General features: G+C 44.8%; 1 pseudogene; it reads right to left on the bottom strand.

Annotated features, from left to right (window-relative positions):
- LOC110256693 lies at nucleotides 1,122-5,741 on the bottom strand (annotated as a pseudogene).

Below are 11,325 nucleotides of genomic sequence, written 5' to 3'. Positions count from 1 at the left end.
CCAACCCTGGGAGCCTCCCAGAAAGAGATAAACTCAGCTCATCAGTCTCCCTCCCCTAGAGCAGATACATTTTATTTTAAAACAACTGTACATTTTTTTTCTATTTAGACAAATAATAAATGCTGTATTTGGAACTATATAAAAGTCAATTTAATAAAAAATTCTAAAAAGTAAAATTAATTTTAAAAATAAATTAAAAATTTTTTTAAATTTTAATAAAAAAATTTAAATAGGAGTTCCCATTGTAGCGCAGCAGAAACGAATCCAGTTGGTAACCCCTCACTCAGTGGGTTAAGGATCTGGCGTTGCTGTGGTGTAGGTCGCAGAAGTGGCGCAGATCCCATGTTGCTGTGGCTGTGGTGTAGGCTGGCAGCTATAGCTCTGATTCAACCCCTAGTCATGGGTGCAGCCCTAAAAAGCAAAAAAGAAAAAAAAATGAAATAGAAAATAAAATTTAAAATTTTAAATTAAAATTTTTAAAGCTAAAAAGTTAAGAAATAAAATAAGTTTAAAATAAAAAATAAAAATAAATTTTTAAAAAGATGAGAATAACATTTACAATTACACTGAGTCTCACCACCTGAAATAATCACCTCCTGTATTCTAGATTATTAGTACATTAATTATTTTTGCTTAGTAAAAAATAATATAGTTATAAGAATATAATTTTATGCTTCTCTCATTTAATATTACATCATGATCTTTTGTTATAGACTTTATACACACAATTTGAAAAGTCTGCCTTTGGGAGTTCCTGTTGTGGCTCAGTGGTAGCAAACCCAGCTAGTATCCATGAGATGTGGGTTCCATCCCTGGCCTTGCTCAGTGGGTTAAGGATCCAACGTTGCTGTGAGCTGTGCTGTGGGTCGCAGATGTGGCTCGGATCTGACGTGGCTGTGGCTGTGGCATAGGCTAGCGGCTACAGCTCTGATTCAACCCCTAGCCTGGGAACCTCTGCATGCCACCCATACGGCCCTAAGAAGCAAAAAACCAAAAAAGCAAAACAAAACCAAAAAACCCCAAAACCAAACACTTTGTTGTTAAAAAATGCTAACCACCATCTGAATCGTAGTCTTTTGGCTGGTAGAGGGTCTTGCCTCAATTTGATGGCTGCTGACTGATCAAATGGTGATTGCAAACAGCTGGGGTGTCAGTGACAACTTCTTAAAATGAGACAACAGTAAAGCTGCCCGAATTGATTGACTCTTCCTTTAACAAACAATCTCCCTGCAGCATGCAGTGGTGTTTGATAGCATTTTCCCACAATTCTTTCAAAACTGGAGTCAGTCCTCTCAAATCCTACTGCTTTATCTACTAAGTTTTTGTATTATTCTCAATTCTTTGCTGTCATTCCAACAATCTTCACAGCATCTTCACCAAGAGTAGGTTCCATTTCAGGAAACCACTTTCCTTGCTTATCCATAAGAAGCAACTCCTCATCCATTAAAGTTTAATCATGAGATTGCAGCAAGTTTGTCACATCTTCTGACTCTACTTCTAAATCTAGTTCTCTTGTCTTATCTGCAGCCACTTCCTCCACTGAAGGCTTGAACTTTCAAAGTTATCCATGAAGTTTGGAATCAACTTCTTCTAAATTCCTGTTACTGTTGATATTTTAACCCATTCCCATGAATCATGATATTTTTAATGGCATCTAAAATGGCAAATCCTTGTTAGAAGGTTTTCAATTGCCTTTGCCCAGATCCTGCAGAGGAATCACTATCTGTGTCAGCTATAGCCCTACAAAATGACTTTTTGGTTTTGGTTTGTTTATTTTAGGACTGAACCCACGGCATATGGAAGTTCCCAGACTAGGGGGTAAAATTGGAGCTGCAGCTGCCAGCCTATGCCACAGCCACAGCAATGCCAGATCCCAGCCACAACTGCAACCTACACCACAGCTCAGGGTAACGCCAGATCCTTAACCCACTGAGCAAGGCCAAGGATCAAACCCACATCCTCATGGACACTAGTGGGGTTCATAACCGGCTGAGCCACAGCAGGAACTCCCCCAAATGTGTTTCTTAATAAGACTTGAAAGTCAGAATGACTCCTTGATCCATTAGCAGGAGCGAAAACATCACTAATCTCATTGTCCCCCTCCATCAGAGCTCTTGGGTGACCAGGTGCATTGTCAGGGAAGAGTAATATTTTTCTGAGCAGGAGGTCGCAAACGTGGGCTTAAAATATTCAGTAAACCATCTTATAAAGATATGTGTTGTCCTCCAGACTTTGTTGTTCCATTTGTAGAGCACAGGCAGAGGAGATTTTTGCATTTTGGGAGCGGGGGCGGGGGGGGGGAGTGGTAAATGAGCACTGGCTTCAACTTAAAGTCACCAGCTGTGTTAGCCCCTGCCAAGAGAGTCAGCCTGCCCTTTGAAGCTTTGAAGCCAGGCATGAGTTCCCCTCTCTAGCTATGAAAGTCTTAGCTGGCATCTTCTTCCAACATAAGGCTGTTTTGTCTGCATTGATAAGCTGTTGTTTAGACTCACTTTCATTAATGATCTCAGCCAGATCTTCTGGATGACTTGCCTTGGCTTCTACACCAGCACATGCTGCTTCCCATTGTGCTTTTGGCTTTTGTGTTACGGCGTTAAACCTCACGAACCAATCTCTGCTGGCTTCAAACTTTTCTTCGGCAGCTTTCTCACCTCTCTCACCCTTCACAGAATTAAAGGCAGTTAGGCCCTTGCTCTGGATTAGGTTTTGGCCAAAGGGAATGTTGTGGCTGGTTTGACCATCTATCCAGACACTGAAACTTTCTCCGTATCGGTAATAAGGCTGTTTTGCTCTCTGATCACTTGTGTATTCACTGGAGTAGCACTTTTTCATTTTCTTTAAGAACTTTTCCTTAGCATTCACGACTTGGCTGTCTGGCCGAGAGGCCTCGCTTTCGTCCAGTCTCAGCTTTCAATGTGCCTTCCTCACTAAGTTTAATCATTTCTAGCTTTTAATTCAGAGACAAGCGACTCTTCCTTTCACTTGACCACTTGGAGGTCGTAGGAGGGTTACTGATTAGCCTAATGTCAGTACACTTTGTTTCAGGGAATAGGGAGGACCAAGGGGCAGGGGGATGGGGGAGAGAGAGAGGGAGAGAGAGAGGACGAGAGAGAGGTGCAGGGGAATGGCCAGTCAGTGGATCAGTCCAAACACACACAACATTTATTAAATTCATGGTCTTACGGGAGTGGGCCTCCCCTCCCCTCCCTGGGTCTCTCTGGTCCACTCTCCTCTGTGCAGCCTCTATTCTCAGGCAGCCTCCCCCCATCCAACATCAGATGGCTTCCCAACAGCTCCAGGTGGACAAGGCCCTCAGCGCCTGCTTCTTCCCTTCCATACCTGGGAAACTCAATCTGAACCATCCACGGCGGCTAGTGCGAGGAGATCTCTAAGTGGCCATGCCTGGGTGCACTGCCCACCCCTGGTGGACGGAACACACCAGAACCTCATGTTGGCAAGTAATAGCATGGTGTTTCGGCAGAAAACCTCAATGCTGTCATCATGAGGGGGAGGGCAGGGTACATCCTGGGCAAAACACAGGATGTCCACATTGGGTATCTACAGAGCAAGCTGGGGATGAGGGTCAGACAGCACTGAATCCCTGCAGAGGCAGGGCTTTGGACTTCTGGTGGTCACAGGGATGTGTGGTATGATAGGGTTGGCACTGAAACTTCTTAGGAGAAGTGGGGGATCATGTTATGGTCAAGTTCGTCCTGAATACCTAGAGCACCAGAATGGGGCCGTGGGGCCATCTAGTGCTGAGTGCTGGCGCAGTGGGGGAAGCCAGGGCACAAGACGGCCTCTCCCTGACGGCTCACTCCTTCAGTGCCAGATAGTTTGTGGTCTAGGAGGGGCAAGGGTCATTTGAAAATGTCTGAAGGTAGTGGGGGAAGTTTGGGGATGATGTGATTGGAAGCAGCTCTTGGCAATTGGAAGAACTGACCTCTGGAAGAGGGAGGACATGTGCTCTGCGGGGCCCCGGAGCAGAATCAGCACCAATGCGAAGAAGCTGGAGGGAGGTTTTTAGCTAATAATTATAGTCAATCCGTCTAATGAAGAAGCAGGGTTTTCCTCCAAGACAGTGAGTTCCCTGTCCTTAGAAGCGTTTAAGTGGTGATTTGAATGCCTCTAGTCAGAGATACTATATACAGGCTCCTATTTGGGGTGTGAGAGCAAGTCAGATCATTTTTAAGTAGCTCCCAGATTTAAACTCTATGACTTTGTTCACACTCAGAAGGAGGAAGAAATCCTCAGCCAAATGGCACAAGGGCTAAATGTTGCCTTCGACACCCTCCTACTTCCCATTTTGGACCCCTTTTTTTCTGTCTTCAGTCACCTCCATCTCATCCCCAGGAGCCTGCTGCTCTCCTGATGCCTACTGGATTCCCAGCCAGGTCTGCCTTTTAAACACAATGTCCCTGCCCCCAGATGAGTCCCCTTCTTCCCCTTCGAAACATCAGAATCTAACCGCCTACTATCAACAAACAAAGCAGATGTTAACTAACACCAGGAATGAGAGATTTTGAGAAACTGAGCACTGTCAGAGGAACTGTAAACTTAATGATAACCAGTCTGTATCATTCATTCTGAATCATTTTTCATTTTTTAGCTTCTATGTTCACCCTTAAATATGTTTTTGTTCCTCTTGCCTCCTTTAATGAGACAGTTAGAATCTGTAGGCAGAAGCTGTATGATATAATATTCTGAATGCTGCACAAAACTTTGTATTTCAGTAACAGGAAATGAGTGGATTAAAATCAAGGTGAGTCAGCTTTATTCGTGAGATGGTTTGTTCATTTGTTCACAATGTCTACCATCCACACCCCAGGCACTGAGACACCTGAGAGGGTATGGAGGTGAGTGAGATGGGGCCCTCGCTCCATGTGGAGAAGAAGTGAGACAGAAAGTGCCTACTAAGCTCTGGGCACTATACTAGATGCAAGGGGGCAGTCTTGTCACATTGGACTCTTCGACAACCCCATCAGGCAGGGATGGTTCGTTTCCTTTTTTTTTTTTTTTTTTTAAGGGCCTCACTTGCAGCATATGGAGGTTTCCAGACTAGGGGTCAAATCAGAGCTGCAGCTATAGCTGCCAGCCTATGCCACAGCCACAGCAATGTCAGATTTGAGCCATGTCTGCAAACTACACCACAGCTCACGGCAAGGCCGGATCCTTAACCCACTGATTGAGGCCAGGGATCAAACCTGCGTCTTCGTGGATGCTAGTCATTCACTTCCGCTGAGCCACGATGGGAACTCCAGTTGTTTTCTTTTTGACGTAAGAAAATTGAGCCCTAGAAAAGATTGCCCAGAAAATAAGAGCCAAAACTCAAACCCAAGTCACTCTAGCTCCGTGTTGTCCATAAACAAATAAGCAAAATACAATTACCAAACAATCAATTTTCAACAGAGCAGGTAAAATTTCTTTCCTGAGCCGCAGGAAGAAGAGCCTTTTTTTTTTTTTTTTAAACCTATGATTGGATCCACAGAGTAGAGCAAAAACTGCCTTCTAGGGGATGCCAAAATGAAATTCAGCAAAACCAGGGACAGGAGTGGCTGCGTCTCACCAGGTGGAACTCTGTGACTGCGTGCAGCCGGTGATCGCCCAGCTCCTCGAAGGAGCCTCACCTTCACCCGGTTCTGGCCCCGCTTCCTGCGCTCCACGGTTCGGGCGCCATCTAGTGGTGAGTCAGAAGCCTCTCTGTAGCGCTCGGAAAAGGATCCGGTGCCAACACGCCTCATGATCCCTAAAGGGCTAAGGTTCAAGAGACCGCTGAAAGGGGTGGGTCCTGAATCCCAGGCCCGGAACCCATCGTAGCATCTCCAAAGACATTCATTCTCTGCCCATTTGCCATCTTCTCCATATCCCTGAACACGGTGGCCTCTCTCAGCCCATACCTTCCCCTTCCAGGGTTTCTGGAAAGAAATTTGAATTCCCTTCTCTACTCTGCTTTTGTATTTCTATTCCTGTTAGTCACAAACAGAAAAAAAACAAAACAAAACAAAACAAAAAAACAACTCAGTTAATCTAGTCTTGCAGCTACACCCCCCCCCCACCTGTTGGCAAGATCATTCATCAGAGAGCCTCCTCTTCAGGGGAATTTTTCCTAAACACAAGATCTAGGTGGGGAGAATCCAGCAGCTTGGGAAAGAGAAAGGATGAGGACCACCAAGGAAGAAAATGCTCTTGCAAAAGGAACTCTGTAAACAGCTGCATCCTCAGCAGCCCCTCAAGGTATCAGGGTCTCCCTCCTGCTTTTCTGTCCCCTCTCTTTGCCTGGTATCCCACCCCTCAGCCCCAACCACCTGCCAATAGGGTAGGCACTTGTGCAGAGCCTGGATCTGGACAAGAAGGGAGACTGGCTGTCTCAGTAGTCCAGCGATGTGGGCTTAACTTTGGTATCAGGGGTGATGGAGAGGCATCCCGGAGGAGGTCCTCTGGGTACCACTCGGTGATGAATGGTTCTCCAGGCTCACACTGACTTTTGTATTTGAGTCACCCAATTTAATCATTCATTATATAAGTGAACGAGTAATGTTATATGTTCTGAAATGCGTATATTTTTTATTTAAAAATATATGTCCATTTTAGATCTTGTAGTAAGCAGAATAATCCCCTCCCTCCAAAAATGTCCACATGTTAATCCCCAGAACTTGTGAATATGTTACATAGACTTTATAGATGTGATTACGGTTAAAGGCCTAGAGATGGGGAGATTGTCTTGAATTACCCAGGCAGGCCCAGCGTAATCATATTAGGTCTGTAAAAGCAGAGAACCAGTGGAATGGACTGGGAATTTGGGGTTAGTAGATGCCAACGATTACACTTAGAATGGATAAGCAATGAGGTCCTGCTGTACAGCACAGGAAACTATACCAGTCTCTTGGAATAGAACATGATGGAAGATAATATAAGAAAGGGAATGTGTATATATGTGTGACTGGGTCACTTTGCTGTACAGCAGAAATTGGCACAATATTGTAAATCAGTTGTACTTTGATTTGAAAAAATATATATAATAAAAATAAATAAAGCAGAGAACCTTTGCAGACTACAGCCAGAAAGAGGGAGAGAGAGAGAGAGTTGACAGCAGAAGAGAGAAATGTAACGTGGCTAGCTTTGAAGGTGGAAAAAGGAGATCACGCCCAACCAAGGAATGTGGGCAGCCTCTGGAAGCTGGAAAAAGCAAGGAAAAGCATCGCCTCCTAGAGTCTCCAGACAAGAATGCAGCCTTGTAGATTTTGGCCCAGCTATTAGGACCATGTCCAGACTTCTGCCCAACTGTAACATAATTTGCATCATTGTAAGCCACTAACTTTGTGGGAACTTGTTAGAGGAGCAATAAAAGCTAATACAGGCCTTCTTTTTTTTTTTAAAGGTTTGGAGATCTCATAGTCTCATTTGGCATCAAAGCAAGGACCTCCTGGAGCTGTGTTGCCTCTTTGCTCCGATGGGAGCCATGGTTTTGGGATTTTGGTTTCATGACCTGGGGGAAGGCACCATTTCTGTTAATAATCTATTTTATTGTTCAGAAACGCAGAGACCGATTGTGTCCCAACTGGTGACAATCTGATGAATGTCTTCAGATTCTTCAAGGAGTTCTGAATTAAGGGACTCTTGGGACCTAGAGATTCTCATCCTAAGTGAAGCGAGCCAGACAAAGACAAATACCATGTGATATTGCTTATATGTGAGATCTAAACAAAAAAGATACAACTGAACTTATACGCAAAAAAGAAATAGATCCACAGACATGGACCACAAACATAGTTGTCAAAGGGGACAGTGGGGGAGGGGGAGAGAGAAATCAGGAGTTTGGGATTAACATATACACACTGCTATATATAAAATAGGTAACCAACAAGGAGCTACTATATAGCATAGGGAAGTAGACTCAAAATTTTGTAATAACCTATAAGGGAAAAGAATCTGAAAAAGAATATGTATATTCAGTTATACGTACATGTATATGTATATGTACGTATAACTGAATCACTGTGCTGTAATCTCCTGAAACTGACGCAACACTGTAAATCCACTACACTTCAATAAAAGGGGGGCTCTTGGGGATGGCTTCTGTACCCCCCATCATTGACTAGGATGCACTCTAGAAACAGATGTATGGGTATATTCTGCAGAGAGAGCACAAATGGATTATCTCTATCAGGAAGCATTGTCACCTTAAGAAATACTTATTTAATCATAAAGTTGTCCAAACCTCCTAACACGGTCATGCCATTCTGGGGATTTTGTATTTGAAACTAACTCTAGAGAAGCTAAATAAAATGTTCACAAAACTTTTTAACCTAAGATCGTTACAGTAAAAAACAACAATGACAACACAGGAAAGAGTCAAATTATATATATATATATATATATATATATATATATATATATATATGTTCGTTTTCTCATATTATCTTCCATCATGTTTCATCACAAGTGATTGGCTATAGTACCCTGTGCCATACAGCAGGACCTCATTGCTTATCTACTCCGAATGCAATAAATTATCTTTGGGTTTATATCTTTATACTAAGGGATAGAGCAGGAAGAAACATAAACCTCTGGACCTAAGTCCCCATGCAGAGCGGGAGTTGCAGGAGCTCTGGGCCAAGGAAACAGGGTCAGAATATACTGTTTAGAGACACAACAAGCAACAGCCTGGCAGGTCAGGAGGTCAGGCTCCTCCCCCGCAGGGAAGACGAATCCAGCTGTACACAGGGGTCCCTTCCAGGGGGGTCAGGAGGGGAGGGGGGGACACATCTGAGCCTGACCTGACATCCCTATGTATTTGGAAAACTTTTTCTGCACTAGGCTAAGCCTTGAGGGGCGACAACACCTGTCTCTGCCTCCCTGGACACTGAGAAGTTAAGTGGGAAAGCAGATGCTGCACTGCTTGTCATTTTTATGCCACTGTCTGTGTTGGATGCACCACATCTGCTGGGCCTGCATAAGTTTCCCTGTGTGAATGAGGAAAGTCAGGGTTTGTTCATTTATAAAATGCCTTCTAAAGACTGCAGCCATGGGACTGTGCTGGGCTCTAGGTCAAGAGCTAAGAAATCACTGCCCCTGACGCCCAGCTTCTCATCCAAAGACGCTTTCATGAAGGTGCAGATACAAAGAACATTCTGACGACTGAACAACTATTGAGCCCATAACGAAAGTGAAGGACAGACTCATTCACAGTGAACGTTAATTATCCGTCACGTCTGTGGAGGGTGGGGTGTGGCTAGGAAAGATATTTATAGAAATGCTGTCTTCTCTCTTGACTTACCTTCTCCTACCAGACAAGAAGTTGCTTTAAAAATTACAGGAATGGAGTTCCCGTCGTGGCTCAGCGGTTAATGAATCTGACTGGGAACCATGAGGTTGCGGGTTCAGTCCCTGGCCTCGATCAGTGAGTTAAGGATCTGAGCTGTGGTGTAGGTTGCAGACGCGGCTCGGATCCCGCGTTGCTGTGGCTCTGGTGTAGGCCGGTGGCTACAGCTCCTATTCGACCCCTAGCCTGGGAACCTCCACGTGCCGTGGGAGCGGCCCAAGAAAAGGCAAAAAGACAAAAAATAATAATAATAGTAACAGGAGTTCCCACTATGGCACAGTGGGTGAATGATCCGGCTTGTCTCTGTGGAGGCATGGGTTCGATGCCTGACCCAGTACAGCGGACTAAGGATCCAGTACTGCTGCAGCTACAGCTTCGGCTTAGGTCACAGCTCCACCTTGGATTCAATCCCTGGCCCGGGAACATCCATGTGCAGTGGGGGTGGCCAAAAAAGAAAAAAAACCATTAACAGCTGACTTTTATCAACTCTTTTAACATGCGAGGCCATTCGCTTAGCCTTCAACTTGGATGATGTCATTGAATCCTCGCAACAACCCAAATAGCTGGGAACATAATCTCCATTTTGCCTTTGAGAAAAATAGAAGCTGTTTAAGTTAATGACTCGCCCAAGATCTCATAATTCATACGTGGTCCAGGACTTGGAAGTCTAGGTTGAGGATTCTCACCTGTGCGTTATCACTGCCATTGGAAACTTGTGTCTGATGATTTCTACTCATTCTTCCAGCAAATGGAACAGCCTTCTCTGGTGGCCCCCTCACTGTCCCCTCTCCAGCCACGCTCCCGACCTCTTGGGCTTCATGGCTCTACAGGCTGCAGTTCTGCCTACCTAATGGGTTTGACGTCTCGCTTCTCCTCTCAAGCTCTCAATATGAATGCACTTCTGTCTAGTCCCTTTCTTCTTCACTTTACCTGGTCCAAACCTCCCCTAGTATTTTATACTATATCTTGGGATCTAGCATGCAAATGAGCATGTACCGAAATCACATGGCAGGCTTATTAAAATACAGATGACTGGGCCTCGCCTCCAGATTTTATGATGCAGTGGGCCTGGGTGTTGCCGAAATATCAGCTTTCCTCTCTACATCAATGCAAATAGAAACATGGAAACAGAGTTGGAGGAAACAGAAAAAGTAGCTTTAAATGCCAGGAAAAGAGGGGATACCGCAGGCTAGTGTTCAAGGACTGTGCACTACCCCTCCCCCCCGCCGTCCCCCCAGTAGGCAGTGAGGAGCCCTAATGTTTGAGGAAGAGGGCATTTTCCTGATTGGTGGGTGGTGAGGTCATTGGGAGTCAGCATCATCCACCATCTGGCTCCAACCAGTCCGGGGTCTCTGTGCTTATGGGCAGCACATAATTGACTTCTTCCACCTGGTGGGGCTCCAGCACCTGCAAAACAGGTCCAAGGCCATGGCTCAGAATATTATCTATAGTCTTTGAAGAAGAGCTCACTAAAGGTCTTTGACTTTGTTGAATGACTACACAATCATTATTCTGTCTTGCTTGACTGTTTTCCTTTTTCTCTGTATTTTCTCACTTCTCTGATTAAATCGCTTCTTTGGCTAAAGTTTTTCTATAGATACAAAGGCAGGTAAAGGACATAAGTTGGGGGGCTGGGGGGAGTCCACTCTGGGAAGACCTCCCAGGATCCTGCTCAGTTACACGGGCAGGCCAGAGAATTTGCATTTCTCACAAGATTCCAGATGAGGCTGATGATGTTGGTTCTGGCATCAGGCTTTGGGCATCCCGCCTCTGGGGAGCCTCTGCTCCACAGTATTTTCCTGTGTTGCTGAACTTCTTAAACCGACTCTTCCTAAAGACTTATATAAGAAAAGCTGGCTCTTATATAAGGAAAATCTACCCAGATTTTTTTTTCCCCTAGATCCCTGATCACAAGACAAGGAAGTGTGGTTCCCACTGACACTTCTAACACCCTCGTCTCACGATTTCTTTCTTCTTCCAACTCCACAGCCATGTCTATGCCA

The sequence above is a fragment of the Sus scrofa genome, chromosome 14 (genome assembly GCF_000003025.6).
Source record: "Sus scrofa isolate TJ Tabasco breed Duroc chromosome 14, Sscrofa11.1, whole genome shotgun sequence".
Lineage (NCBI taxonomy): Eukaryota > Metazoa > Chordata > Mammalia > Artiodactyla > Suidae > Sus > Sus scrofa.
Note: the sequence above shows the minus strand (reverse complement) of the source record. Positions and strands in the feature narration are given on the sequence as shown.